The 26,289-nt window shown below is 39.9% G+C and overlaps 1 protein-coding gene across 3 annotated transcripts in view; it reads right to left on the minus strand.

Annotated features, from left to right (window-relative positions):
• Tmem200a (transmembrane protein 200A) overlaps positions 1–25,508 on the minus strand; it is a 72,609-nt gene extending 47,101 nt beyond the window's left edge. The window contains exons 1-2 of one of the 3 annotated variants that reach the window (XM_074074855.1): positions 25,372–25,415; positions 22,312–22,405 (exon numbers count right to left, since the gene is read on the minus strand). The gene's annotated coding sequence lies outside the window, so the exon portion shown is untranslated. Of the gene's footprint in view, positions 1–22,311; positions 22,406–25,371 lie in introns of all 3 variants that reach the window. The other 2 variants (XM_074074860.1, XM_020184330.2) reach the window with 2 other exon arrangements.
• Between the last annotated feature and the right edge of the window lie 781 nt (positions 25,509–26,289).

Below are 26,289 nucleotides of genomic sequence, written 5' to 3' on the forward strand. Positions count from 1 at the left end.
CCATGATTTAAGATGGCTTGTGAAGTTGGTAAATGATGTTTTACTCATCTCCTTAGTGCTGGGAAAACCATATACTGTTTCCCTGCTTTCCATGACAGGTCTGGAAAATAATCTTCCTGAAAGCAGAACTTGTGAGATGATTGTTTTTAGCAGCAGACTAGTCTAAATGTTATGCTTAAGTAGAAAAAGACCAAACACTGATTCCTTCTGTAGCTGAAGCAATGCAACCCTAACGAAGTCTGGCTCTCTGCACATGATCCTTGGGCAGGATCCATACGTGAAGGTATACTGACACTGGAGGTCTTAGGACCAGTGTAAAACACCTGCCCACAGCACACCCACCTCTGATGTCTGTCCCTGACATTTCTGGCAATGGCATGACTTTTGTTGAAAAATTACTTCACCTCATTGTAATAACCCAAGGTATATGCCTTTTAAAATAGTACTCTATTGCTAAAATTACTTTTTTTCCTTTTGGATGTTTTTCGCTTAAGAGATCATTAGTTAAGTTGGGGACAATAAAAGTGGACAGCGTGACTTAAGGCTCAGTCCCCTTGGCCTTTCTTCCGCTACTACATATTATGGATTACTCTACTGCACCCCACAGGGACCTAATGACCTCCTCGTTTCATCCAATAGAGTTGTTTGCATGGTTTCCTCATTTGAAATTCTACTGGTTGATTCCATCCAATTATTTCATTCTGTTTTGTTCCTACAATTCTGTCAATCTATATTGCCTGACTCAGTCTTACAAAATCCTCACTGTATCCAACTATGAATAGTTATTGAATACCAACCACATGTCAAGAAATGTGCTATTCACTATAGAAACCAAAGTGAACAAAAAACCAAAATGAATGAGATGTTAAAAACTCAGTTTAATGAGGGGCACAATCAAGAAACAAGTTATGCATGGTATATGTTAGAAAATATATATGCACCAAGTGTTAGCATGGTAAGAGGACAGACATCTCAGAGAACATCTAAGTGTTACTTCTAAGATGAAGAGATGATGGAGCTCTTTCTTATAGATCAGTAGCTGTCAAACCAATAAAAGAGAGAGAGGAGAATGAGTGAGCCTGGCATGGGATTCGAGTTGGAAAAACATATTGAAATATGATCAATGGTGACAATGAAAGGCAAGCAGAACACGGGTCATGAATTATCAAGCTTGAAATATTCACCTTTATTACAAAGACAGTGGGAAATACCATTGCCTTGCTTGTCCAAGAAGCAGACAATAACTTGATAGGTAGAAGGTGAAATCTGAAGGCAGAAAGGCTAGTCAAAAAGTTTCAGTAATAATCTTGGCAGGATAAATAGATAAAGGCCTGCATGAAACCATGGCTTCTGAAATGAATAAGGATAGGCCACATTGTGTTGAAATGGAAGACAGAATTTTAAAAGTACTGGGCTTGTTAAGCAGAAGGGAGAAACAGTGAGGGAAGGAGTAGGAATCTGCTCTCGGGTATGCAATTAAAACATATTTTTATATAATAACACTATCTGCCATTTATTATGAAGGCCAGGCATTGTTTTCTAAGTGACTTAAGTGTATTGTCTTGTGTAAGTAATTTACATGCATTACCTAGCTTGATCCTAGCAACTCAGTCCAACAGTCAACAAAACAACTCAGTACCAAACTTGGTACTGAGCTCAATACCCATGCACAGTATCCATTTGACACATGAGGAAAATGAGGCAAAAAAGATTAATAATTTACACAAGGTCACTGAGTTATTGCTGGCAAAGCAAGATTTTGGCTCTAGAATCCCTGCACTGTTCCCTGGGATAAAAAATCTTGTAGACGGTAAGATGGTGAGTTTGGTAATACATACTGGGATTCTGTTTCTGGAGCTTGTGAAATACACAAGAGGAAATCTCTAGTAAGAATAGAAAACACAATTCTGCAATTAACCAGGAGACTGTAAGCTGCAGATAGACATTTGGGGATCTTGGAGTACAGGTGGTTATTACAGTCTCAGTGTGGAGGTGTTATGTTTTAACTGCACAGGTGAGAGAGAAGGATGCCTCTAATATCTGCCTGGACTTTGAAGCCTAAAGTCACAGGTCTCCCATTCTAGATTCCCACCTGCTTCGAGTGAACACAGTGCATAGTGCTGAAAATGATGGGTCAAGGGAGAGATCAAAGAAGATGTCATTACTGGCTTCAGGAAAGACACTGAGGTCATGATTAGACCTTGCCCTTTGGATCCAGAACAAAACAATCCATTACATATAATGATGAACACAATTACTATAACCGATCACTTTTTACAGTATTTCTCTCTTTTCTTACTCCCAGGTATTTGTGTGTGTGTGCGCCCCAGGCTGGCCTCAAACTTATGATCTTCCTGCTTCAGTGTTGCGATTACAGCAGTGTTCCACCATGCCCACCTTCCTCTTTCCATATTTACTGCACTGTTATCATGTGTGGAAGCTGTGACCACTGCCCTGGGGGCCGGCAGTCTGGTGGGAAGGGGGTCCAGGCAACCCAGTTAGTTCTATCACAAAATGACATTTGTTGCAGTCAGTTTTTCACAACCAGAGGAAGCTTGTACCACAGAGGACACCAAACAATGTCAGGAGACATTTTTTATTGCTACAACTTGGCATAGGACACTACTGGCCTCTGGTAGGTAGAGGCCACAAGTAGAACTCAACATCTTGCAATGCGCAGGAAAGGATTATCCAGAGCAAGTTGACAATAGTGTGGTGGTTGAAAAACCCTTCTGAAATGAAGATAAGCTGGCAAAGACCATGGTGAGGGTCAAAACACTCAAGGCTGCCTGGGAGGATCAGAGCCAGCCTCATAACAATAGAGCTGACTCCAGAAGAAGCCATTTGCCAAGCTAATGAGTCGATATCTGACTTTAGTGGGCATCTGTTCCTTGCTGGGCAGTATGTTTTTTATAGCCTGGACCCATTATGGGTATTTATTAAGCAATAAATTCTACTCTATGGCATACATTCCCTTCTATGCTGTGGAAGAGAAATATTCATGAAAGATGAGGTGTGTACCTTGAAGTATATAAAGAATAAAAATGCTTGCCAAGCTTTCTCACCTACTTCATTATTTAGAACCTCAGCAGTCCTATGAAGGAGGGTGTACTGGTCTCACTTTGTAAATTCAGGATCACCTCACTGAGATTCAATGACATACTTCAGACCACACCAAGCTGCTCTGAACCCGATTCTGTCAGGCTTCTGCTCTGGGCTAACGGCATCCTACATAATGTATGTCACAGTTCTACAACATGGTAAATGGCAGTGGTCATCTTACCAAAATGTGCCATATTCAGATTTTCTGTAGTTATAGTTTATAGAGCTTCAGAACACTTGGTTAAAACATGATGACTGAGAGCTCACAATGAGATTGTATTTCTCCAGGACCCAAAACACTGAGATAAACAAAATTGTATGATTTATAATCATATCTATCAGGCCCTGAGATTTTATAAATCAAAGAAAGGTTATATTACAGTCAAAAATAATTTGGGAGCTTGAGAAATTTCATTCTTACACCTCTGTGAAAACTGATGAAGTATTTATAGTATTCTCAGTTAACCAGAATGTCTAAAAAACCAAGACACTAATTTCTGGCCATTCTTGACAATAATAAACATGCAAGTAAAATAACTTTTATTTGTTTATAAAACTTGTGAGCAAGTTTTATAATCCTTATTTTGGGAATAATGCTTTATCAAATATAAGTTAAAATGCATTTTAATTTTAAAATAAATATATTATAAAGGCCCCTTCTATTTTACTTCTAGCTCTGTTGTCTTTATAAGAGTCAATGATATTTTTATTGTCCCTCAATGAGAGACAGAGAAAATATCTGGATATGTTGGATGTGCATATTCTTAAGTATATCGGCAAAGAACTAGATAGGGATTCTAGAACTCTGCTGTAATGATGGACACCCGTGTAATGAAATAAGCCTGTGGAATCTTAAACTACATTTCTCACTTAGCACACTGGTTTGGAAATTTCACCAAGACATTCTGAAATTTATGAGAAAAGAAACTGGAGAGTCTGAAATTCAGTGAATCACTAAGAATCAATTACTCATGTTAAAATCTGGCCTGAGTTCTTCTGTATCTAAATTTAAGTTTCTCAAAATTCTAAATAGTTCTGTCATTGCTTTCCTCCTATCCAAATTTTTTTTACAGAGGGACCTGGGCTCTATCTTGACCTTATAAATCACTTTCAGGTTTTTAATATCCTTTTTTTTCTCAAATTGTTTCTTATAATATGATAGAGTAGTGGGTAGAGGGAAAGAACAGCAATGTCAATTGAGCAAGAGCTCTGGTGAGAGACACCTTATCTGGTAAGCAACCAAGGAAAAGTTCCCTCACCATTCTAGAATATTCTTACATACAGTACAGTTACTTCACACCATGCAGTGAAGATTACATAAAAAGACATAAAGTACTTAGCAAAGTATGCAGGCTACACACTGACAAATGTTATTTATTTTCCTCCACTGAAAGATGCAACTCCAGTTCTAAAATAACATTTGCCTCTCATATCCTTTTAGACTGAGAAAGCCACCTTCCATGGTGGTCACACATGCAGAGGAGAGTTGATCTGAGAACTATAGCTCTTGGTCCCAGCTCTGTTCCACACTTTCCCACAGGATTGTGACCAGCGACTTCTCCTTCCCTAATGGTATAAGCAGAGTGAAACATCTGTTGTCATCATGACTCCCGACATATCTTCACTGCCTTCTCAAAACTCACACTTGGGATTCTGGTCAATACATGACAATGGAACATGCCCTGGTCTGAAATTCAGGAAAGCTGACATCTGTTCTGCCTCTACTTATTCCTACTATGTGACCAGGTACCAATTCTAAATCTTAATTTCCTCATTTGTAAAATCGGGCGACTATATTACAAAATCTTCAGATCTATTCAAATCCAGCAGATCCAGATATTTTCACTGTCGTTGAGAGACAATAAAAATATCATTAATTTATCTAAAGACAATGGAGCTAGCACTAGAATAGAATGTACCTTCATACTATATTTATTTTGTATTTTATATAAAGTGCATTTTGTCTTACATTTCATAAATCAATTCTTCAAAAATAATGAAGCACTTTCTAAATAAGTTTTCTTGGCTTCTTCTTAAACATAATTGCTACTTAAATTCTTCCTACATAGTGATATAGTGCTATAAGTTAGAAGGTTTTATAAGCATACACTCCTTGTAGTGGTTGCAGTATTTCCCATAAATTGGGGGAATTATATCTCTGCATGGATATTTTAAAGTTTTTCTTTTTTCAATCTTAATTTTCACTCAATTTTAGTGAGTAATGCAGGGATTTTTTAAGTCATGGAATTATTTTTAAAAGTTAAATGTATATCTATAGATATAAAAGTTAATAGTCATTGTTTCAACTCATTGTAACAAGATGGAGAAAACATGAATATCAAATTGTGCTACTCAATGAAAGAATTAATCACCTTATCAGAAACTGAAAAATTAAGGATAAATGAATTTAGATTATAAAATACTATACATAAATGAAAACATACATGAGTAATAATGAGCATATTAAATCAACAGAAATAAAAATTTAAGCCAGGAGTGGCAGTACATGTCTGTAATCCCAGCTACTTGGACAGAAGGATCACAGTTCAAGGCTAGCCCAGGCAAAAGTTAGCAAGACCCTAACTGAAAAGAAAAAACTAAAGTAAAATGACTAGAGGCATGGTGGGGGCATGGCTCAAGTGGCAGAGCACTTGCCTAGCAAACTTGAGGCAAAAAAAGAGAAAGAAAAGAAACAAAAATTACAAAAGCAAATGTCATAGCCTGAGGACAGGTCTCATATTCTTTAATGAAGGACACATACTTCTCTCTTGATAGCTCATTCTCAGGCTTATGAACTTAAGAAACATTTAAGTAGCTAATGTTCCTGATGTAGTTTAAGTGCATTGCCTTTTTAATTGATTTTCCCCTAAGGAGGGAGATTTCTGATCCTATCTTTGAATAAAAATACAAACCTTCTCTTCTGCAGAGTAATCTTGGCTCCTTTTATCTTTGCCAAGCCTTCCTATATGCCTAAAACCTCAACTCCTTCACTTCTTTTTCTAGATTACTGAAACAGACAAGGTAATACCCAAAGATCTCCATGAATATATAATATAAAAGTCACTGGATTTAAAATATTATTCTCCCACTTTTGTGAGTGGTCCTTGCCATTCTCCTTTCACTTCCCTTATAAAAACTTCCACTTATGAAGGGAAAATTATCTTGAGAATCAGAAGCTAACTGTATTTTTTTGATTCTCTAAGACATAGGGTTATCTTCCCTTCTACTTTTGTGTTGTTTCCTACCTTCACCAAGGCAAACAAGATTTCAAGGTCTTCTCAAGAGGAACCCTTACCTCTCTGAAACTGGACAGGCCTCTAGTTAGAAAGTTTAAGTTTAAAATCTAAGTTGCCAAGGAGCTTCATGCATGACTGTTTCAGAGAAACATTTAAGCTTGTGAAAATGATGTCACGACTTCACTCTAGAATTCCCTCTTCAGATTTGAGGCTATAGGTTCAACCAACACTTGCAACTCGTGGGAAGTTAGTCTTCTGAGCCAAGTAAAATAATCAAATGTAAAACTGAAAAGATACAGGGTAGCTTACCCTTTCAAGAACTCCATCCAAACACAAATATTCATTCTTCTACAAAGGAATTATATAAAATTTTACAAAGACCTTTAATGTTACTTTTTCCTATAAATACAGGAAGGCTGGGAGACAGGTACAAGCACGCAATTCTTTTCTTTTTTCTCCTTAAATATCTCAGTGTCTTTCACCAGTACCTTCATAGCAGAAAGATACATTGTCACAAAATGATAGATTTGGAAGGAGTCTGAAAGGTCAAGAACTGTTGGAAATGATAATTACAGAAAAGGTCCTCTTATGCCCTCTCACTTCAGTACCACTGAAGGATTATTGGTTACTGAACTGTGTGGCTGCTTTCACTGAGGGTTCAGGCTTAGATACAGTCTCCAGAAAGGAGGGCCTGGGGTACTGAGGGGAACACATAAAAGGAGCTGGATCTCACATGCTACAAGAAAGGAAAGGTAATGCTGACTTTGAGCAAGCCAAATTTGTTTTATTTGAAAATGTTTCAAATTCATATCTATCGATGTGACATTCTGTTTGCTTGTAGTTTGGTTTGTATGTTTTTTGCTTATATTTTTGGTGGGAAAAAAAACTTTAATGCTAATCACCTACAATAGCTTCCTTTGGCTTCCTTTCTGCACTAGGCACTGATGTTTGGGAGGGGTAAGGATTGAGGCAATCTTCTACCCACGCAGGGAAACAACAGACATTTAAGATAAAGTGGTTAGGAGGCTTCCTAAATCACTTCCCCAGATGCTCACTACTGATCTAAAAAGATCATAATCCCATGTGCCAGTCTTTATGGCTGGCAATACTGACTCTAAGCACTAGCTGGTAAAAGGTGTGCCTAACATTAGGGCAATCATCACTGGCTGTGACTGGCAGCAGCTTGGTCCACAGCACTTTTCAGCCCTGCCCCAAGCCAACTCTGTAGCTAACCCTCTCATCAGAGAGAATTTCAAAGCACTCAGGTGCTGCTGCAGAGAAACAGCTTCAATGTCCTTCCCTTCCTCTGCAGTCAGCAAACAAGATTGGCCCCTGTTCAAGTGCATTTTACTGTATCAGAAATCATGTCTCTTTCAGGTATGGGACTGGAGTTATCACAGAAAATAAAACTTAAAGAGCTCTTTCAATACTACAGATTTTTTTTCTTCCAAACTGAATGTTAGTTGTTTTCTAAACCCCATATACACCTAGAAAAAACAAAACTAGCTAATTCAAGTTTGAGTCTTCTTACAAATATGAAAATATTTGTCTTCAGAATATTAATATGATTTCAGAAAACTGGGATTTTCTTTCTCACCTGAGGGGTAACTGCACGCACATGCACAAAGCATATTAACACAGCAATCCTCTTTCTACATACAGCCTGCTTTTTTTTATTACTTTCTTCCATATTTGCAGACAAAAGATTGTATTAAAAATGACTGAATGGTTTTCATGTGTTTCTAACAGTGGATGAGATACTGTGATAAAAAACAAATGTACTCCAAATGTAAACAAGTAATGTCAGAAGAAAAGCAAAAACAATCCCAAACTAATACTCTTGAGCTTTTGAAAAAAAGAAAAGGAAAGAAACGTCAATTATCTACCCATTGCCAAGGTCAGAAATGGGATCTGATCTTCAAAGATTAAGCTTGATTTTATACACATACATATATATGTATGTATGTATTTGATACATCTGGGAAACACAGTATTCCTTTCTGAGTCAAGTAAGAAATTACAATTATCAAAGAATTAATATTAATAGTCCTTTTTTATTAATTAAAAATATCATGCAGTATGTAGAGGTATGCTGTAAAAATTTCCATAAAATGATAAGTGCTTATAATTTTCTAAAAAAAGCATTCATAAAGAATAAATTTATTTCCTATAAAATGCTGATTAAATCCAATTTGTAATGTTGATAAAGTTCTTAAGAAGTGATTTCTTCTTTGCTCATATTATCTGAATAAATTATTTTTATGGACTTCTTTTTAATAGTTGTCAGAGCTATTCAGAAAATTAAAAAAGGAAAAATAATTCTTTGAACTCATACTGAAGACAATATTCACCACTTCTTAGTATTCATTTTCATCTCTATGCCAACCAAATGTGTGATTTACTAAAATACTAAAAACTAAAAGAAAATTGAAAATATTTGTTAGACTATAAGCATGACAACTCATAATTTATTGATTGGTATTTTCAGAGAGACCTAGAAAGCAATATCTAGATACACAGCTGAACTATAATGGTTATAGAACCATATTACTTGCCACTAACAGGTACTCAAGTATTCAACCCTTAATTTTTATCAAGATGGTTTCAAGGATGCTTCAAAACATCCAAAGGAATAAGGCCAAGAAAGGGACTAGATTATCAGCATCTTAAAGCTCCCCATCTGGCTGTGGTCTGGAATGCGGCATGCCCAGGCTTGGTTCCTCCCAGGGCTTCATTCTTCTCAGAATAGCACTGCTTCATGATTCCTTAGCAATCACAAAAAGGCAATGTCTCAGTTTAGGGTGACTCTTTCTCTGAAACAGTTTATGCTCTTGGTTGACATGACTTGCTTCTCAATTGAGGTGACACTGTCCTGCGGGATGCTGCAGGCACCTAATGAATCCCTTGGTGTTACCACTCTAATTCAATTTAATCCAACAAATTCAATAATAACCACTGAGGAAATATATGAGGGCTGTAGGAGGAGTCATAAATACAATACAGCTTTGAGGAGCTTGCAATTCCTCAGGTGAGATGACTTTCTTCCTGGTCCAGAGTTACTAGGGAGCCAGGACAGGGTCCTGGAGGACCCTGACCATAGGACAATGACTTAACAATACCACCCATGCTCTTGCTTAGTGCAGCAACCTTGCCCTTTCATCCAGAAGATGGAGGAGAAGTTCCTGGTGGCAGGGATGGGAGGTGCTTTTTATAAGGTGTCTGTTTTTCTTTTGAACCCACCCCTGGTCCCCAAAGAGCGAGCACTCAATTCTATATTTATAGAGGTGAAGTGGGCTCTATTTCCTGGTAATATTGCCAGTGATAACATCACTAAACAAAAGTCATTTCCTTTGTACTTGCCATTCAACTCTTTCTGTTGTCTGGAGTGACATGTCAGGTACACTTTTGTTCCTTATACCCCAAGATGTGAGACAGAGACACAAGGCAGACAAGACCCTGTCACTGCATACAGGCTCACTGTTGGTGTGAGCAGAGCCCCTGGAAAGGGTAACCAAGTCTCCCAAAAGAGGTAGAAGACTCCACGGAAAAGATGCTGGAAAGGTGGATCCAGAAGAGGGAAAGGTGCCACCCCCAGCAAGGATTTCCTGTCCAGGCAGAGCCAGCAGCTGTGCATATACAGCACGCGTGCAGAGCACATCATTCATGTGGGGGTGAATGGAGAAAAGCCAACGGGAGCTGGAGGGAGGAACCAACACTGGATAGCATCCACGTCGTGCCACACACTGCTCCAGATCTTCTGCTGACGTGACCTTCTATCTCATCCCACCCCTGCTCCAGCAACCCTTCTAAGCAGGTCATGTCCCACAGTAAACTGGGGCTCTGAAAAGTGAAGTAATTTGCCTACGGACTCATGGCTTTTAGGTGACAAGGTTCAAATTCTCTGGTGACTTTCAAATTATCCCTGGCAATGAACTCTTTTTTTTTTTTTTTACAAACAAAAAACTCACTGGAGTCATATGTAGCCCATAAGTTAAATATATATATATATATATATATATATATATATGTACATATATATATATATATATATATATATATGTACATATATATATATATATATATGTACATATATATATATATATATTAAACTATTTTTAATGGAGAACCACTTCAGTGAGGCAGCCAGATGGCAGTGGGTTCTGGAAAAGGAAGTGACAAATCAGAGATGAGATCCCATTGAAAAGGTCCAGGAAGCTTGGATAACCAGCCTTTGAAGGTTAACCTGAAGTTAAGAATTTAATTCTTACTAAATAAACAATAGAACTAAAAGATAAAAACCAAAGAAATCTCTCTGATTCCTATACTTAGTATCATTTTAAATGACACTTTCTGACTGCCAACATTTTATTTGTGCACCAACAGAAAAGAAAAAACAAGCTTGCATCCCATTTTCCAAGTATAATATCATGCTATTGTTTGTCTGATACAATACAAAGCATCTTTAGTAATAGCCCTTGATGTCCTGCAGTTGTCACAAAAGGATGACTGACATTGTGCTGTACTTGGAGATAAGTCAGTGGTGTCTCCAGCATGGTAACTTCAGGTTGATGGTTATCCTTTGCCCAACCTCAATAACAACGTAAGTGTCCAAGGGGTTGTCAACTTCCATGAACATTGACTACAAGTCCCTCTCTGCACTCCCTAACTCAAGGGTCAGCTTCAGAGATGGTTCACTCAAAGGCACAGATTCAAGGGGAAAAACCATGCGGGTTTGGGGAGTAGAGCTTAGATCATCAATGCAGCAATGCATTTCTGATAAGGGTCTTTTATAACTGTTGGACACTTATGCCAGGGCAGACAAGACCATTGGTCAGTTTCCCTTCTGAGTATTCAAGTGAGAAAGATAAAATAAATAAATAAATAAAAAGATGCACTGAAAGTTTCTTAGTGAACAAGAAACCCTCCAGCAACACAGTACTAACTCTCACAGGACATAAAGTTCAAGAGAGTTTTTGCTTTATACTTTTAAATCATAACTTGAAATACTGTTATGAACATAATAAACACTATGAAGTGCTTTGATAACTTCATTTTATAAATTAGGCAATTTCTGAGTCTCAATCTTTTAATAAGATGAAAAAATATTTTGGAAAATGAAAAGATTGTATTAGAAGATTAGAGAAAAGGCAAAGTGTAATCACCTCTAATTTGACAGTGCTCACACAAAGCTGATTTTCAATTTTTGCACATTAGCTTCATGTACTACCTGTGGCTCTCCACTGTGTCTTTTCCTGCAGAAAAATAAGAACAAGGATGTGATATGTCTTCAGGGTCCACCATCACATACAGAATGGCCTAAGAAAAGCTCCCGGATGAACAGACTAACTCAAACTCCAATAACACTTTTCTTTTCAATTTTAATGAGCTCAAATGCATTCACAATAAAAGCCAGGGTAATCCTCAGAGCCTTCTGCTAGCTGTTCAAACTCTTCTCTTTGAAATTATACACTTTCCTTACAGTGTCCTAGAAAATAAATAGTCTCCTTAGGAAAGCTTCAGATTCTATTTGTGGTTTTTAAAACACCTCACAACATAATACATGAACTAGTAATAAACCTGCAAATACTTTGGAAAGTGCAAAGACCTACTAAATTGGAAGGCAGCAACACAGTTGATAGTAGGAACAGATTAGTAATCAGCATTACAGTGAAATTGACCTTCAATGTGCTATTCTATCATTATTTTATTGTGAAGATATGACTCGTGTGTGCCTATTCTGTTCTAACAGTGTCAACAACTTGGACATCAGCTTCCAAAATAGATTTTTCTAATTCCAGTTCATCCAAACGTTTCACTGGTAGATTAAGTTGGAGAAAGAACCTGAACCTAGTGTTGAGAAAGGGCCCAGGAAGGACCATGTGTGAACAAAGCTTTATGGTCATGTCATGTACCCTTCACCAACTGCGTCACGTTGGCTTCTCTCCTACCTCTAGGGAGCTACTTCTAGTATGTTTTTCTAGGCACCCTGAAATGTGGAAATCCCAGAAGCACAAAGCATGCCTTGAAACCACCTTCTTCACTTGGTCTCTATCCTCTCCATGGCTTTCTTGCCACCTACAAACTGACTCAAATTTACTCCATTCCAAACTTCTTATTTGCTCTCCAGACCCATCTGTTCAAACACCCTACTTGCTCTTTCCTCAGACATGTCTCACAGGCATCTCAAATCCAATGTGTCCCAAACCAAACTCCTGAACTGAGTGAAGGAAAAGTCTAAGTCTGTGTTACCTTTTTCTTCATGTATCCCTTACCTCCCCCAATTCCTATACCACAAAACCTAAATCAGCACATTTCGCTCCTCCTTTTTAATAGCCTTATTTTGTTTTTGGATCAGCTATCAAATGTTGCCATTGTCCTCACGGTGTTGCATATGACTTTCTTCTACCCTCTCCCCTCTGCTTATCATGATCCAGTGACAGGGCTATCTTCCACTTCCTCAGAAATACCCAACTTCTTCCTTCCTCACCCTTGCTGCATTGGGTCTTCCTTCCCACACACTCTTACCTTCTCCAGACAAGCTACTCCGGTCTCTGGTCCCATATTAGAAGACATCTTCTAGGGGGACATTTGCTAACCATCTCTGTAGCACTAATCACATTTCAAAGCACATCATTGTTGATGGTGTACATTTTTTCCTGACCACCACCAGATTATATCTCCCTGCCCATCTTGTTCACAGTCATTTCCTAGTATGACTAGGAATGACTAGACAACACATTCCTAGCAGTGCCTGAAACTGTGTCTCCATGATTATCTGTTGGCCAAAAATGAATGTTGGCTCTAAGGAGGCTTTCTGAACATTCTCCAGATCTTCAATCCTGGCAGCCTTGGTTCCCATTGGGTAGCTAACTTCAGTCCTGATGTCATAGCTTTTCTTTTCCCTAATACCCGTGTGTCACCCATATTACTCAGAGGCCGTGATTGGGAGGACAAATGCCTAGATTATAGTCTTGTATCTGTGCCTAACTTGGTAAGTGGACTTTAGAAATGTGAACTGCCTCCCCAGACTTCAGATTTTCTATTCTTATCTGAAAATTCTCTTCATGGCTCTCATACTGTGATTCTCTAAATGTGCAATATTTTCAACCCACGACAGAATTTCATTCACCAATTAAAGCATCTCCCATTTGGCTCTAGAATTCTCTGGGTTATTTTTGCTTTGAGGTCCTTATAAACATCACTTTCATTTGAGCACATTTTTTAAAAACCTTGGATAAGAGTTCTAGCCCTCTGAGCAAGACCTACAGTTATGGATGCAGACACATGGACTTCTACTCACTGCACATTTCATTGTGAGACTAGTAACTACTGTGAGGACTGGGGCCAACAAAGCCCCTACCATAAGGAAGATTCTGGAGGGTGTTTTCCATGTTCCTTGGAGTAAAGTCTGCAGCTCCCTGATGGCCCCAATGTTCTCTGAGCCCCTACACTGTTCTAATCCCACTGGACCCCAACCACTCAAACATCCCAAGCCACACGCCACCTCATACGTCATTTCTGTGGGGGTCTTTGTATGTCCCCCTGCCTGGCACATTCCTCTCTAAAACATTCTAATGACTTCTTTCCTCTCCTCATTCAGACCTTACCAGAAGGGTGTTTCTTCCCTGACTGTGCTACACTAGTTGGGAGGGGTCCCAATTAACTTTTTTGTCCCCAGACCCTGCTTTATTTTTCTTCCTATTGTCACAACAAGTTACATGTCTGCTATCTGTCTCCTCCAGAAGGATCATAAAGCCAGGAACTCTGTTTTCTGTTACATTTCCAGTGCCTACAATAGTACATGGTAAGGACTCAGAAAGTATTTATTGAATGAATAAATAAAAGAATGAATAAATGAGTGAGCCTCTAGTAGAGATCAAGAAGCCAGCAGAATTGAGACTTCCAGCCCAAAGCTGCAGAAGTATGTTAGATCCAGGGTAGAGGGGAGCCAATGAGGACTTGCGGGGGACAGCTTTGGCCACTGTACCTCAAGGCAAAAGAGCCAAGATACAGCCCTGAATGTGGGAAGCTGAAGAAAGGAGGGCTGGGTCCCTGGGGCTGCAGGTAAAGATGAGTCTCTAGGGCTGCTAAGCAAGCCAGCAGCTGGGTCTCCTGCCAAATGAGCAGATGAGCCTCTGACAGCTGGCACTAGGGAATCCCTAGGGCAGTATCTGTAGACATGAGAACCAGGACGCAGGTGGCCTTGTTATGTGGAGATGGATGATGACATGTGCCATCTTTTTTTCTTTTTTGTCAGTCTTCCTTTTGTAATCTGCCTTTTAAAATCACTAAACCAAATTCAAATTTTAAAGTATCTGAGAATTAATTCACAACTTCACTGTCTACCACCCCTTTCCTCCAAACTTAGACTCAGGGAGTCCCATGTATCATCTTATCTCAAAACTCATAGCTCTCGCCCTAAATAGTTAGTCCTACTGATGGCTCTCTAGCCCTTGAGCTCCTTGAGAAAAGCCTCTTATGCTCTAGCACTAAACACAGTAGCAGGCACTTAGTATGCACTCAATAAATGTCTGTTGAGCACATGATAAAAGCGAGAGCACACAAGGGAGGGGTGAGGATAGGTAAGACACCTAAAAAACTAGCTAGCATTTGTTGCCCTTAATGCAGAGAAACTAAAGCAGATACCTTAAAGCAACTGAGGCCAATAGGAAAAGGAGACCAGGAACTAGAGAAAAGGTTAGATTAAAAAGAATTAACCTAGAAGGTAACACCCACGCACAGGAAATCAATGTGAGTCAATGCCCTGTATAGCTATCCTTATCTCAGCCAGCAAAACCCCTTGTTCCTTCCTATTATTGCTTATACTCTCTCTACAACAAAATTAGAGATAAGGGCAAAATAGTTTCTGCTGGGTATTGAGGGGGGGAGCGGGAGGGGGTGGAGTGGGTGGTAAGGGAGGGGGTGGGGGCAGGGGGGAGAAATAAACCAAGCCTTGTATGTACATATGAATAATAAAAGAAAAATGAAAAAAAAATAAATAAATGTCTGTTGACTCAATAGGTATATTTTGAAAGAGATTGCCCAAGGTGCTGAGATAAATATTCATTTACAAACATCACTAAAGATATGCCATTACCATCTTCTATTCAATTATGTAAGTATTGGTGGAGATTTTCTGAATAGAGGTCATTTCCAGGATGGGAAGAGTCACAAAATAAATAAGCAATTTCCATGTGTCAAGAAAGCTATGATAAAACCTCAAGAGGCTAACAAAACTTTTACCTCCAATGTGGGCTTTGCAGAGATTTCCACGAACACTGAGAAGAAAGGTAGGTGGGAAGATGATTACACCTGTGTATTATATTTTTATTTTCATATTTAATTTTTAACACTCTGAGTACAATTTGAAATTACTATTAATAGGGTACAGTTAATATATATATAAATTTTGTCAAAGAAATGATTTTTTTCTCCTCACAAAAATACTGTCTTAAGTGTGTTTTTATATCCTAAGGTAATTTTTTTCTCACAATATAGAATATTTAATATAATCAATTCAGCAAACACTTACCAAATATATACAATATACAAGTCACTATGCTAGACACAGTTTAAAAATATAAGCTTTACAAAACAAAAAATTCTACAGTAGGTTTCCAAGCTACGTTTACTCTATTGATATTTACATTTATTTATCTATGTATTGCATATGCTTATCTATTTATTTATGTTAATTTACATTTTATACATATTAAAACTCCTTGGAAGCTGGGTATGCTGTATATGGAATGCCATTATCCATAAAGTGATATGTGGTCTATCTTGAGCAAAACTACAAGGAATCTCTAAAATGAAAATTGTTTTTGCTCCCATCCCCAAAATCCATGGTCACAATGAGATATCACTTGTATTCTTGACAATTATTTTTAATGCATGACCTCCAGCATCATGCTCCAAAAGCATAGCCTTCTAATGGCTCCTGGTGCTCTTCTATAAACTCTACCCCACTCCCTCCCTCCTCAAGTGTGGGAGGTTGGCTCCTTATTGTCTTGCAGGTCTCAGCTCACGTGCCCAAGAGTCTTGCCTGACCATCGCTCTATGACATCAGAGCTCTTGGCTTTCCTCATAGAACTTTCTACTACCTGCAACTTCTTTGCCTATTCATGTGTTCACCATTTGTTTCCTCCATCTAGCATGCTAGCTCCACCACTATCTTTGTTTTGATTCCTACCTGACTTCCAGTTGCCAGCATAGAATATTTATTGACTCACTTATTAATTAATGAACTTCTCACCAAACTCAAGTTTATTATTGTATGTGTTATCAGAACTTTCACATCTTATCAGTAAGTTAGCAATAAGTACATAGGTTATGCCTTCTTCCATAGTTTTCTACATTATTGCTATGTATGTGACTCATACTTGACAAAATGGGTCATGAGATAATTTAATAGCATCTACTGAATGATTCTCCTTAATTATTTGTTGAAAAAAATGACTGTAAAAATTCCATCCAAAATTATTGACTGAGCTCTATAAAAGTAAATGAGGTTATATTTTTCTTCAACTTTAAAAAGAAAACCAAAATAATTTTCATTTCAGTTGTGAAATACTTTTGTAGAAAAATAGTATTTGTGGAAAAGTTGAAACTGGAGCTCCAAAACCAGCTGAGTAATTGCTACAGTAAGTTTAATAGTTACCTCGTAGACTCAAGCAGTGTTTAAGATAACAAAAACCACTATGGAAGTTTAAATGTGATCCAAATTCCTCCTTCTTGTGGAATAAATCAAAGTTCATCTTTATGAAAACTTGATACTATGATGTGGGTGGCTTTTCTTTGGAAAACAATAAAAACAGAAGGCTCAAAATTCCTTGTTTTGTTTTTGGGTAATCAGTGGCTAACAGAGCAGAGGTTCTTTAGTGGAAAAAGTCTTTAAGTGTTTTTGCATTCTACCTCCCAGCAGGGTCATTTGTTGGGGATTTAGCTGGGGACAAAACATACAGGCCTGCCCTCACTTGGTACAGTCCCATGGCATAGCATGGGACCACGAGCACAAAACAGTCCATAGTCGTCAGAATACTCCACAACCCCAGCACCTGACCACCAAGTCTTCAGGAGCCTCAGAGGAGGTTAAAGAAAGTGGAGCTCTGGTCCTGCATGCCCTCACCTGCAGTTTCTTCCACACCGTGGTCTGCAGAGCCCCCTCTCAGAAGGTGAATATTATTGGCTTTCATAAACTCATTCACAAACTAATTTTCTCTTTGTAAGGGATCCCTATATGCCTGTTCAGGAGCCCTTCTAAATATATGGTTTTAATGGAATGAATGGTTCATTCCAATATTTTATCAGTCTGTGTTCTGGAAGGAGAGTTTTTGGTAACAATAGAATAAAATCAGCAATTAGCACAAGCTAGTATTCATTTTGAAATAGTTGCTTTTCTCATTTAAAAACAACAAACAAACAAAACCCGGCTTGAGAACATGGTGAAGGTGATTTCCATGCACCACCATCAATTCAATCACAATTTCTCTTTTCCCGAAAATCAGTTTGGTATTAAGTATGAAGAGTCTTAAACATTCAGATCCTTTAACCCAGGAATTATCTTTCGTGGATCTTGCTTAAAGATATAATCTAATAAAAATGTATAAAGTAGAATACAAATAAATGTGTAACCTTTGTCTAAAATAGGTAATTCAAATTTAAACAAAGATTTCATCAAAGTGCTTTTTTATAATACCAAATATTTGGAAACAGCCTCAAGGTCCAATTTTAGGGGAATAATTAATGAATTATGTTATATCCATAGAATTCAGTATTACACAGTTAATAAAGTTGCCCAGAATTTGGAAAATATTTAAGACATATGGCTAAGCAAGCAGAGCAGGTTGTAATGTTAACTATCGAAAGAAATTCATTAAAAGTAAGGGGAAAAAATGCCAAAATATTATGGGTGCCTTTGGGTCATAGGATTATAGGCAATTTTCTTCTTGAATTTTAATACTTCATGAATTTTCCAAAGTTTTTATTGGGAGTTTTGCTTTTAAAATCAGAAATAATAGCATTTCTTCAGAAAGTACACTACACGAAGTAACTATTGTATTATGAACACTTGCACATAGTATGTTCACTGAGTGGATCTGACTGACATTGCCAAGGGGGCCAAAATTTGTCTCTCCTATACCCATGTAAGTTTAGAGAGAAAACTGTGATTTGGGGGAAGTCGCCCCACATTTCAGCCCAAAGATGCTAATTAAAAGCATATTTTCTTTTTCAGTACCTCTGCAATTAGCTCACTATTTGTAAAAGAGCTTGCATTGCTTTTGTTTCATAAGACTCTAAATTTCCTTTCATATCTCTACCAGCTTTAGTTCAGTACATTGGAATCATTTGTTTTTATCTGGCTCCCTTATTAGATTATGAAAGTTGGTCCTTTACCTCAAGGATCTCATAATCCAATGGAAACAAAAACATTAACATTGTCTGATCCCAGAATGGCCGGACATGGCCTGAATGTGGCTAACGCATGTGACTTTATTAACTATAGCGTTGGCCTCTCTAGATTTTTCTCCTTCTAGATAAGCTTTATTAAAATACAGAATCATAGAATTACCCCTACTGCAATCCAGAACAATGCACTCCCATGAATCACTAAGCACAAATCCAAGTCCTGTCAGGAATTTCCAACTGTTACTGAGACCTTCACATTCCCCTCTGGTGTACCTTCTCCCTCGCTGTCATGAGCAGCCAACACAGCTTGTCATTCACAGGTGAGTTCCTCGTGGTCTCTGGTTGAGGCACTGCAAGTTCTCTTCTCTTCTCTCTGCCCACGCATATTGATCAGAGCTCACCTCCTGCTTAGAAGCCTATTGTGGTTGACCTTCGGCATTTTAGATGGCTCCATTCCTTTTAGTTGTCATAATTTTAATACTTAGCTGGTGCTACTAAGTTTGTATGTCATAACACTAGCTAGCACTGCACTCTTCATTGCTGTCTGAAAGATTCTTCTAACTTTACTTCTCTAATAGGCTGCGAAATTCTCACAAATACGTCTACTTTCATGTATATTTCCATTACTCTCTCTTACATACACACACTTGCGCTCTCTTCTCTCTCTTTCATACACAACACACACATACACACACTGTCAGTCTATTGCACATACATCCAGTCAGCTAAGTAGATACAAACTTTCATGTGTCATTCACATTTCACTAGTAAATCCTTTCATTTATAATCTCTTCAAGTATAGACCTTTATTATCTAGAGTGTGTTCCATATACCTACTATATTCAGAATGTCCAGGTCACTCTCTCTTTTTTGGTCTCTCTTTCCCTTTCTGTATCTATTTCTTATTTTGCATATGTCAGAGCAAAGTATCTATATGTATAAAGGTAACTTCAGGCCATGGCAGTTGGCAGAGGTTCCCTTCTTTTCAACTGAAATCAGTGACTAAAATTAAGCTTTCCAGACATCTGACTTGCTGATGTATCTATCCTGCATAATGATAAAGATCTTATACTGAGAGGGAAAAACTCTAGGAGATTAGTAAATATTCTGGCAAAGCTGAGTATAATCCTGCTGGACAACTCTGTTCAGTTGGTCTGCTCTTATCTCACACTCGGAGGTCTTAAAAGTTAACTTATTGTCCTCCTTCTCCACAAGATGCCCCTGCTGACTTCGCCATTTCTATCACTCAGACTTGAAGTTGACTTTGCCCTGTTAGGATCAGGATGACTCCCTTAAAATCCAGGATGAATTCTAGATTCAGACAGATCTGGGATTCTATGCCAGCTCCTTCATATTCCATTCTGGCTTCAGGAGTTCAGGAAGGCAATTTAACCTCTCTGAGCCTCCATTTCTTCCTGGCCCCAAAACTAAAAATAAAAAAGACAAAATATTTACTCTTCCAAAACTGAAGCGAAAAGCACATGGCAAACACCCTACAAATGTGCCTGACAACTAATAGGATCCTGTGTCCCTCTGAGGATCTGCCCGTTGACTTCTCTAGGAAGAGTATCTAAAGCCAGAGCAGATGGTAGAATTCCTGTTCTCAGACTAACAATCAAACACTCATTATTCTATTGATCTGCCCACCTGTTCAGCTTTCTTGTACTGTTCCTATCCCCCTTCCTTGCTCTACTCCAAGCCCCAAGCTAAGAATCTGTACACGTAATGTCCTTTGCTAGGGTCTTACCTTGGCACTTTGTTCTAATCTGACTCAGAGCACGAATCCTCTGCACCTTCACTCTATTCTGTGCCTTATGGAAGTTACTTACCTCCTCAATTTTCAGTTTTCTCACCTTCGAGGGTCCTTGTGAGGTTTAAATAATATAATGAGTTTAAAGCATGCAACCAAATGGGTTCTCACCAAAAGTCAGCTCTACACGTGCCCCGAGGATGCACAGGTCTTCTCTCTATGCTGTAGCTGCGGTTAACCTATCCACCATAACTTGGGGCTATTTCACCTACTAATTCAGCCTGCCTTTCTGGTGTGGTCTCTTCTGATCTATTTCATTCCAGAAATGTTTCTGTAAACATAGCTATCCTTCTTCCTGACATACACCCTCACCAGACTTCCACAATGTTGTTGACACATTCCTCCTGCCAATACTCTAATTTTGGATTTAACATCACTCCTAAGTGATGCTCCTGACATGTAGCTGCTACTCCCCTCTACCCATCTCCAACAAACCCTATGAACTTGCATAAGCAATAGTTCTGTGTTCATTTCACTTCTCTGTTCAAACTTGACCGTCTTTACAATGCTCAAAGGAAGTGCCTTCAAACTCATGACCATCAGGTGAGCAGGGTTTTTGCAAATGAAATCCCCAGGCTGGAAATAAGGAACAGGAATACTGGCTAAAAGCACATGGATATGGATGGATGGAGGGCAGCTCATTCAATAATATCCTGGAAATTCCACTCCTTTTAACAAAGTCTAGACAGAATAGCATTATTTCATCCCTGGGCTTCACTTTGGTTGGGAGAAAGTTTCCACTTCTGGAATTTGTGAGGTCTTGGATGCCTGAGTGGCTTCTATGCACAAATTTTGTATCACTGTGAAGAGAGAGCAATTATCCCCTGTAGCAGACATGTTGATTTAATCGGCAGCATTATTTACTTGGGAGAACCACATCTCTAAGAGATCTTTACAGAATTGTCCATCATGATCTACTTGGAAGTGAGGGGATGGGGGGCGAGAGGGAGGGGGTGGGAAAGAGAAAGGGTGGGGGGAAGGGGAGAGTAATGACCCAATCATTGTATGCACATATGAATAAAGGAAGTTAAAAAAAAAAGAAATGGCCATCATGGACCAGCTTCCTCTTCCACATTGGGCTGCCACCAAGACCACACACAGAATTGGGCATAAGGTCAATCTGGGACTATGACAGTAACACGGTCTGCTGGACCTAGAGATTGCTGGACACTCAGAACCGTTCAAAGAGGTTTATATAGATGAGACCTGGAAGAGATAGGATCTGGCTTTCTTATGGATCCCAGCTCAAGAATGTATGTTTAGAACTACCAACAGTAGTCTTCTGCATATAGAGAGGACCTCAAAATAAAGATGATCCAGAGAGAAGAGGATCTGGGAAATGAGGAGGAAAATAACTCTGACAAAGTGATGTGAGTCTGTGCTTCCAGTTGCCACCGAAGCAAGATCTACCTTTAGACTTTCCATTCACATCAGCTAAAAAAATCCTTTCTTGCTTGACCTAGTTAAATGTAGGCTCAGTGTGCATGTAATCAAATGAATCCTGACCAACTCTCTTCCACAGGAACATAGGGTGGAGTAGTGGTACTGGGGACTTGACCACCATGGTGCAACTAATGTTCAGGTGCAAGTGACAAGAGCACTGCAAGAGGAAATGTATAGATCCAAATCTACACACCTTTCTGTACCTCTATGTTTTCTGTGTAATTTTGCCACTCCAAACTTTCACAGTTTCCAAAGAATAACTTGTTACTAGAACACAACCTACTAAAAATACAACGGCCCAAGGATCCTCACCTTTATACAAACTGTCGATATTTTCTTTCTCTGTGGCAGTCAAAGCTTTTGGAAGAGTCTTATCAAAACTCTAGCCAAATTCCCAGAATTCCTGCTGGAGAAGGGGAAGGAGATGAGGTGAGGATGAAACACAATACAGAAACAATCATATTGAACACCAGTAGTCAGGACACAAAGATCTCTGGAGGTCTCAATTTCATAACTGGAGACTTGTCTTCCAGAATGCAAACTAAATTTTCACTCGGAAATTCTACCTCCATTAAAAACTGACACCAACCTCATGTCTCTCTCTCTCATTTACTCAGGGTTCCCAAAGCGTGCTATTGCTTTTCTCTATAAATCCTGGACAAAGGCAGTGAAGCAGACCATGCAAATGTGCTTTGCAATACTACACTTGGTTTCATCACCTTTCTGCTCTAATTACCTCTGAGGGTTGTGAGGAAAATCAATTGCTATTATTTTTGAAAAACACATGGTAAACCATCAAGTACTAAGTGAAAGTTGGCATTTATTATTTTATTTTGCATTGTCAACTCAGATAATCAATGATGGGCCAGATACCCCAAGCAGGATCATCTTTAATTCTTACTATTCTAGCTGTTACCCTTTCCCTATATCTAGCACACCCAGCCCTAACCCAGCAAATCACACTCCCTAACTCTGATTTTTCCCAGTCCTTAATTCCACCAGAATTCATCATGCAGCATTTTAAGAGAATGCAAAGGTAGCCAGTCAAGAGTCCTGGTTCTACAGATGAGGGCACCAAGGACTAGAGAGGTCAAGGAACTTGTTCAGAGTCACTTAATGTCTCAGTTAAGAAGAAAGCTTCTCACTCAGCAATCCACCACACTTTCCCCCTTCCCTGCACCATTCCCTCTCACCCAGGCTCTTTGGTGATTTGTGCCACATTTACCAGACCCCTTCCTACCAACCTAGAAACTTCCACAGAGGTGTCCATCAGCTAGCACTGCACCTCAGCAAGTGCTCATCAATGTTCTCTGAGTCCTTGGCCACGTATCAGACCTTAACAGACAAAACCTATCTTAAGTCCAGGAACAAGTGGATACACTTGATAAAACTGCACATCAAATACTCCTTAATGAAATGAAGTCTCCATGTGATGTCATCGCAGCTTTGTTTGTTCCATACAAAAGTTCTTTTTCCAAATGCATTTTGCTTGACAAAGACTTCCCATACTGTCTCCTATTTAGGAGGACAATGCTACAGGAAATTTATTGTTTAAACTACCTCCTCTTTAAATCGTGCATTCTGTTTGGTAAGTAACGTAAGAACTTATTACTTACTCTGAGGACTTATTTTTTATCTCTAGTTTTGTTTAAGTAATGTAAACGGTGACATTTGCGTTATCTTTGCTCTCATTTACTCCTCTGAGCTAAATATGAATTTTCCTTTGTGCCGAGTGATCGTGACAATGAGACTTACCCAGTCTGCTCAGACTCACTCTCCTGCATGTCAGTAGTGATCTTTCTCCTTCCAATGAGCTATTGTCAAAATTCTGAAACTGTACAAGCCCAAATATAGCAACCTAACTCGGAGCATTCAAAACCATCACTAAAAGACAAGTGCAGCCATTCCTCTTTACAATTATGGGTCACGGCCTTTCAAATCTTCCTAATTATGGATGCTTTTTGGACACTGCATTTACCTAGACCTGCCTCAGATGCAACAGGTGAAGCCTCTGTGCCAACTGCTGGGAAATTTCATACAGACACTTCCTACGCATAAACTCTCTTTACTGGAAGCTTTCCCAGCCTAGATACAAAGATAATTATGACCAGAGTGACATATATAGCTAAATGATCTATTAATTATAAGCTGTCTCTATCTAGAATTTTGTTAGAGCAAAATCATCCTTAACACCTCAGTATACCTTTTTAAGAGTATACTGCTAACATAAACTATGGAAGCATTCCACTGTAGTTTCCACTATTAAATAGAAGCATTGTTTTTGTTTAGGATTCTTAGTCCTCACTTGAGCTGTTTGGAAAGCATGAAATGCTACAATCAGATGCTTCTGTTTGGTTAAACAATAGTGGGGAAAATAAAGATTTTAAAAGTTTCAAGATTTAGCCTACTTTTCACAAAACGTTAATATGTCCTAGCATCAGTAGCCAAATAAAAAACTGAAGGTCGTTTTATGTGTTTCCATCATGCAAGAAATGGCAAAACATTCAGAGAAAGAGCCTTCACAGGCTCTGCTAATATTAATACATAATACATTAATACTTTTGACTGCAAAATCCAGAGTTCAATACTCTTACTGACAAATAATATTTATTGATTCCTGAAATGGTTCCTATGCTGTGATCCACAACTACTTCTGAAGATCTTCGGAAGAAAAGACAAGGTAAGCCCGGCATATCTAGTTTTGAAATACATCAGAGGAAGGTGGACAGACACTGATTCCAATTATTCAATTATACATATGGTGAAGCTTCTGCCTTTCTCTCTGACGTTATCAATGCCTAGTACTAAACAATGAATTGTTTCAGACACACACATACACACACACACTTCTCTAAATCAAAGAGCAGCAAATACAGAATGCTTGTGCCTACACAATGTGAAGTGCTGAACAATTAATTCTCACAAAGGAATTCAGCAAATCTTCCAAGTCCTTTCTCTTAACGGCAGTGCAGTGCTGAATTTTACAGATGACTTGGCCTCTCCGTGTTGCTATGTAGGTAACCCCACACACACAGGTACTGCTTTGGGAACCCCTGCCCACACTCTACTCTGCCATCTAGTAACACCTTGGACACCCTTACAGACAATGCTGACTCTGGCACCAAGACAAAGGAGGGTGTAGCTCGGAAAACCTGGCCAGGCACTCCAGGACCCTGGCTTCTCCGAGGCGCTCTGGGGACTAAGAAGTCCGGAACTGAGGGCGGACTTGGTTTACATCCCAAACTTCAGAAGTCAGTGTTTACCCTAACTCTGGAGTCTGACGAGGAAAGGGGAAGGGGGTTGAAGAAGCCCCCTGTTACCACTGCAGGGCTCGCCCACCTACTTCCCCAGCGCTCTTTCCTTCCCCCTCACCTGTCCCAAGCGCGAGGCCTCAGGGGTCCAGTGGTCTTTCTGGGCTCTCGCTCCAAGAGCTGTAGGGACGTCGGGTGCCTCCGGAGACCAGCGAACGACGCCGTGGGGTCAGGGGCGTCAGCCGGAATGTCGGCAGCCGCGGGCAGCCGCGGTCTCCCGCCCCATCCTGGCGGGGCTCGGGCAGCGGACACAGCGCGGTCACCGTGGGCGGATGAGTCAGGCGAGGGGGCGGGCGGCAGAGAGCGGGCGCCCCTACTCCCGCGCCGGGGGTTCGCGGGCGGTCCGGAACCGAGGGGCGCGCGGCTGCGTGTGCCCGCCGGTGGCTGTGGGGTCGCTGGCCGCCGCCATGGAGCGCGCGGGGACGGAGCGCTCCTGCCCTCCGAGGGCACCGGGCGCGGCGAGCGAGGCTGGGGCGAAGGGATCACGGCTCAGGCGTCCGCAGCCCCTGCCAAGAAAGACAAAAGGGACCAGGGGAGCTAGGAGGGAAAGTTTTCTCCTGACGGATCCCAGCCCCTAACCTCCTGCCCTAAACCCCAAAGAGGCGGATTGGGGGCGGGGCTGGCGTCCAGGATCGTCGCCGCAAGATCTGGACCCGCTATGGTGCCAGTCGCGCCGCCGCCCACGACCCGTGGGAACTCCACCGGCCCAGCAGCCCCCCTTCTCCTGGAGGATGCAGCCGGGATCTGCTCCTCCCCTTCCGGGACCCCCCAATCCTGTAAATGTGCGTCCGGATCACAAAGTTGCACTTCGAGACCCCGAATCGCCAGCAGACAAAACCCATCACTGAGAACAAAGTACCGCTTTCAGGCGCTCTTTGGAGGATTGAAGGCCAGCGGGCGGAAGCGGACACACCCACTGTCCTCTGCCTGCCCACGGACCCTGGTTCCAGAGGCAGAGAGCCGGTCCCGCCCGTCCCAT

Source organism: Castor canadensis, chromosome 1, assembly GCF_047511655.1.
Source record: "Castor canadensis chromosome 1, mCasCan1.hap1v2, whole genome shotgun sequence".
Lineage (NCBI taxonomy): Eukaryota > Metazoa > Chordata > Mammalia > Rodentia > Castoridae > Castor > Castor canadensis.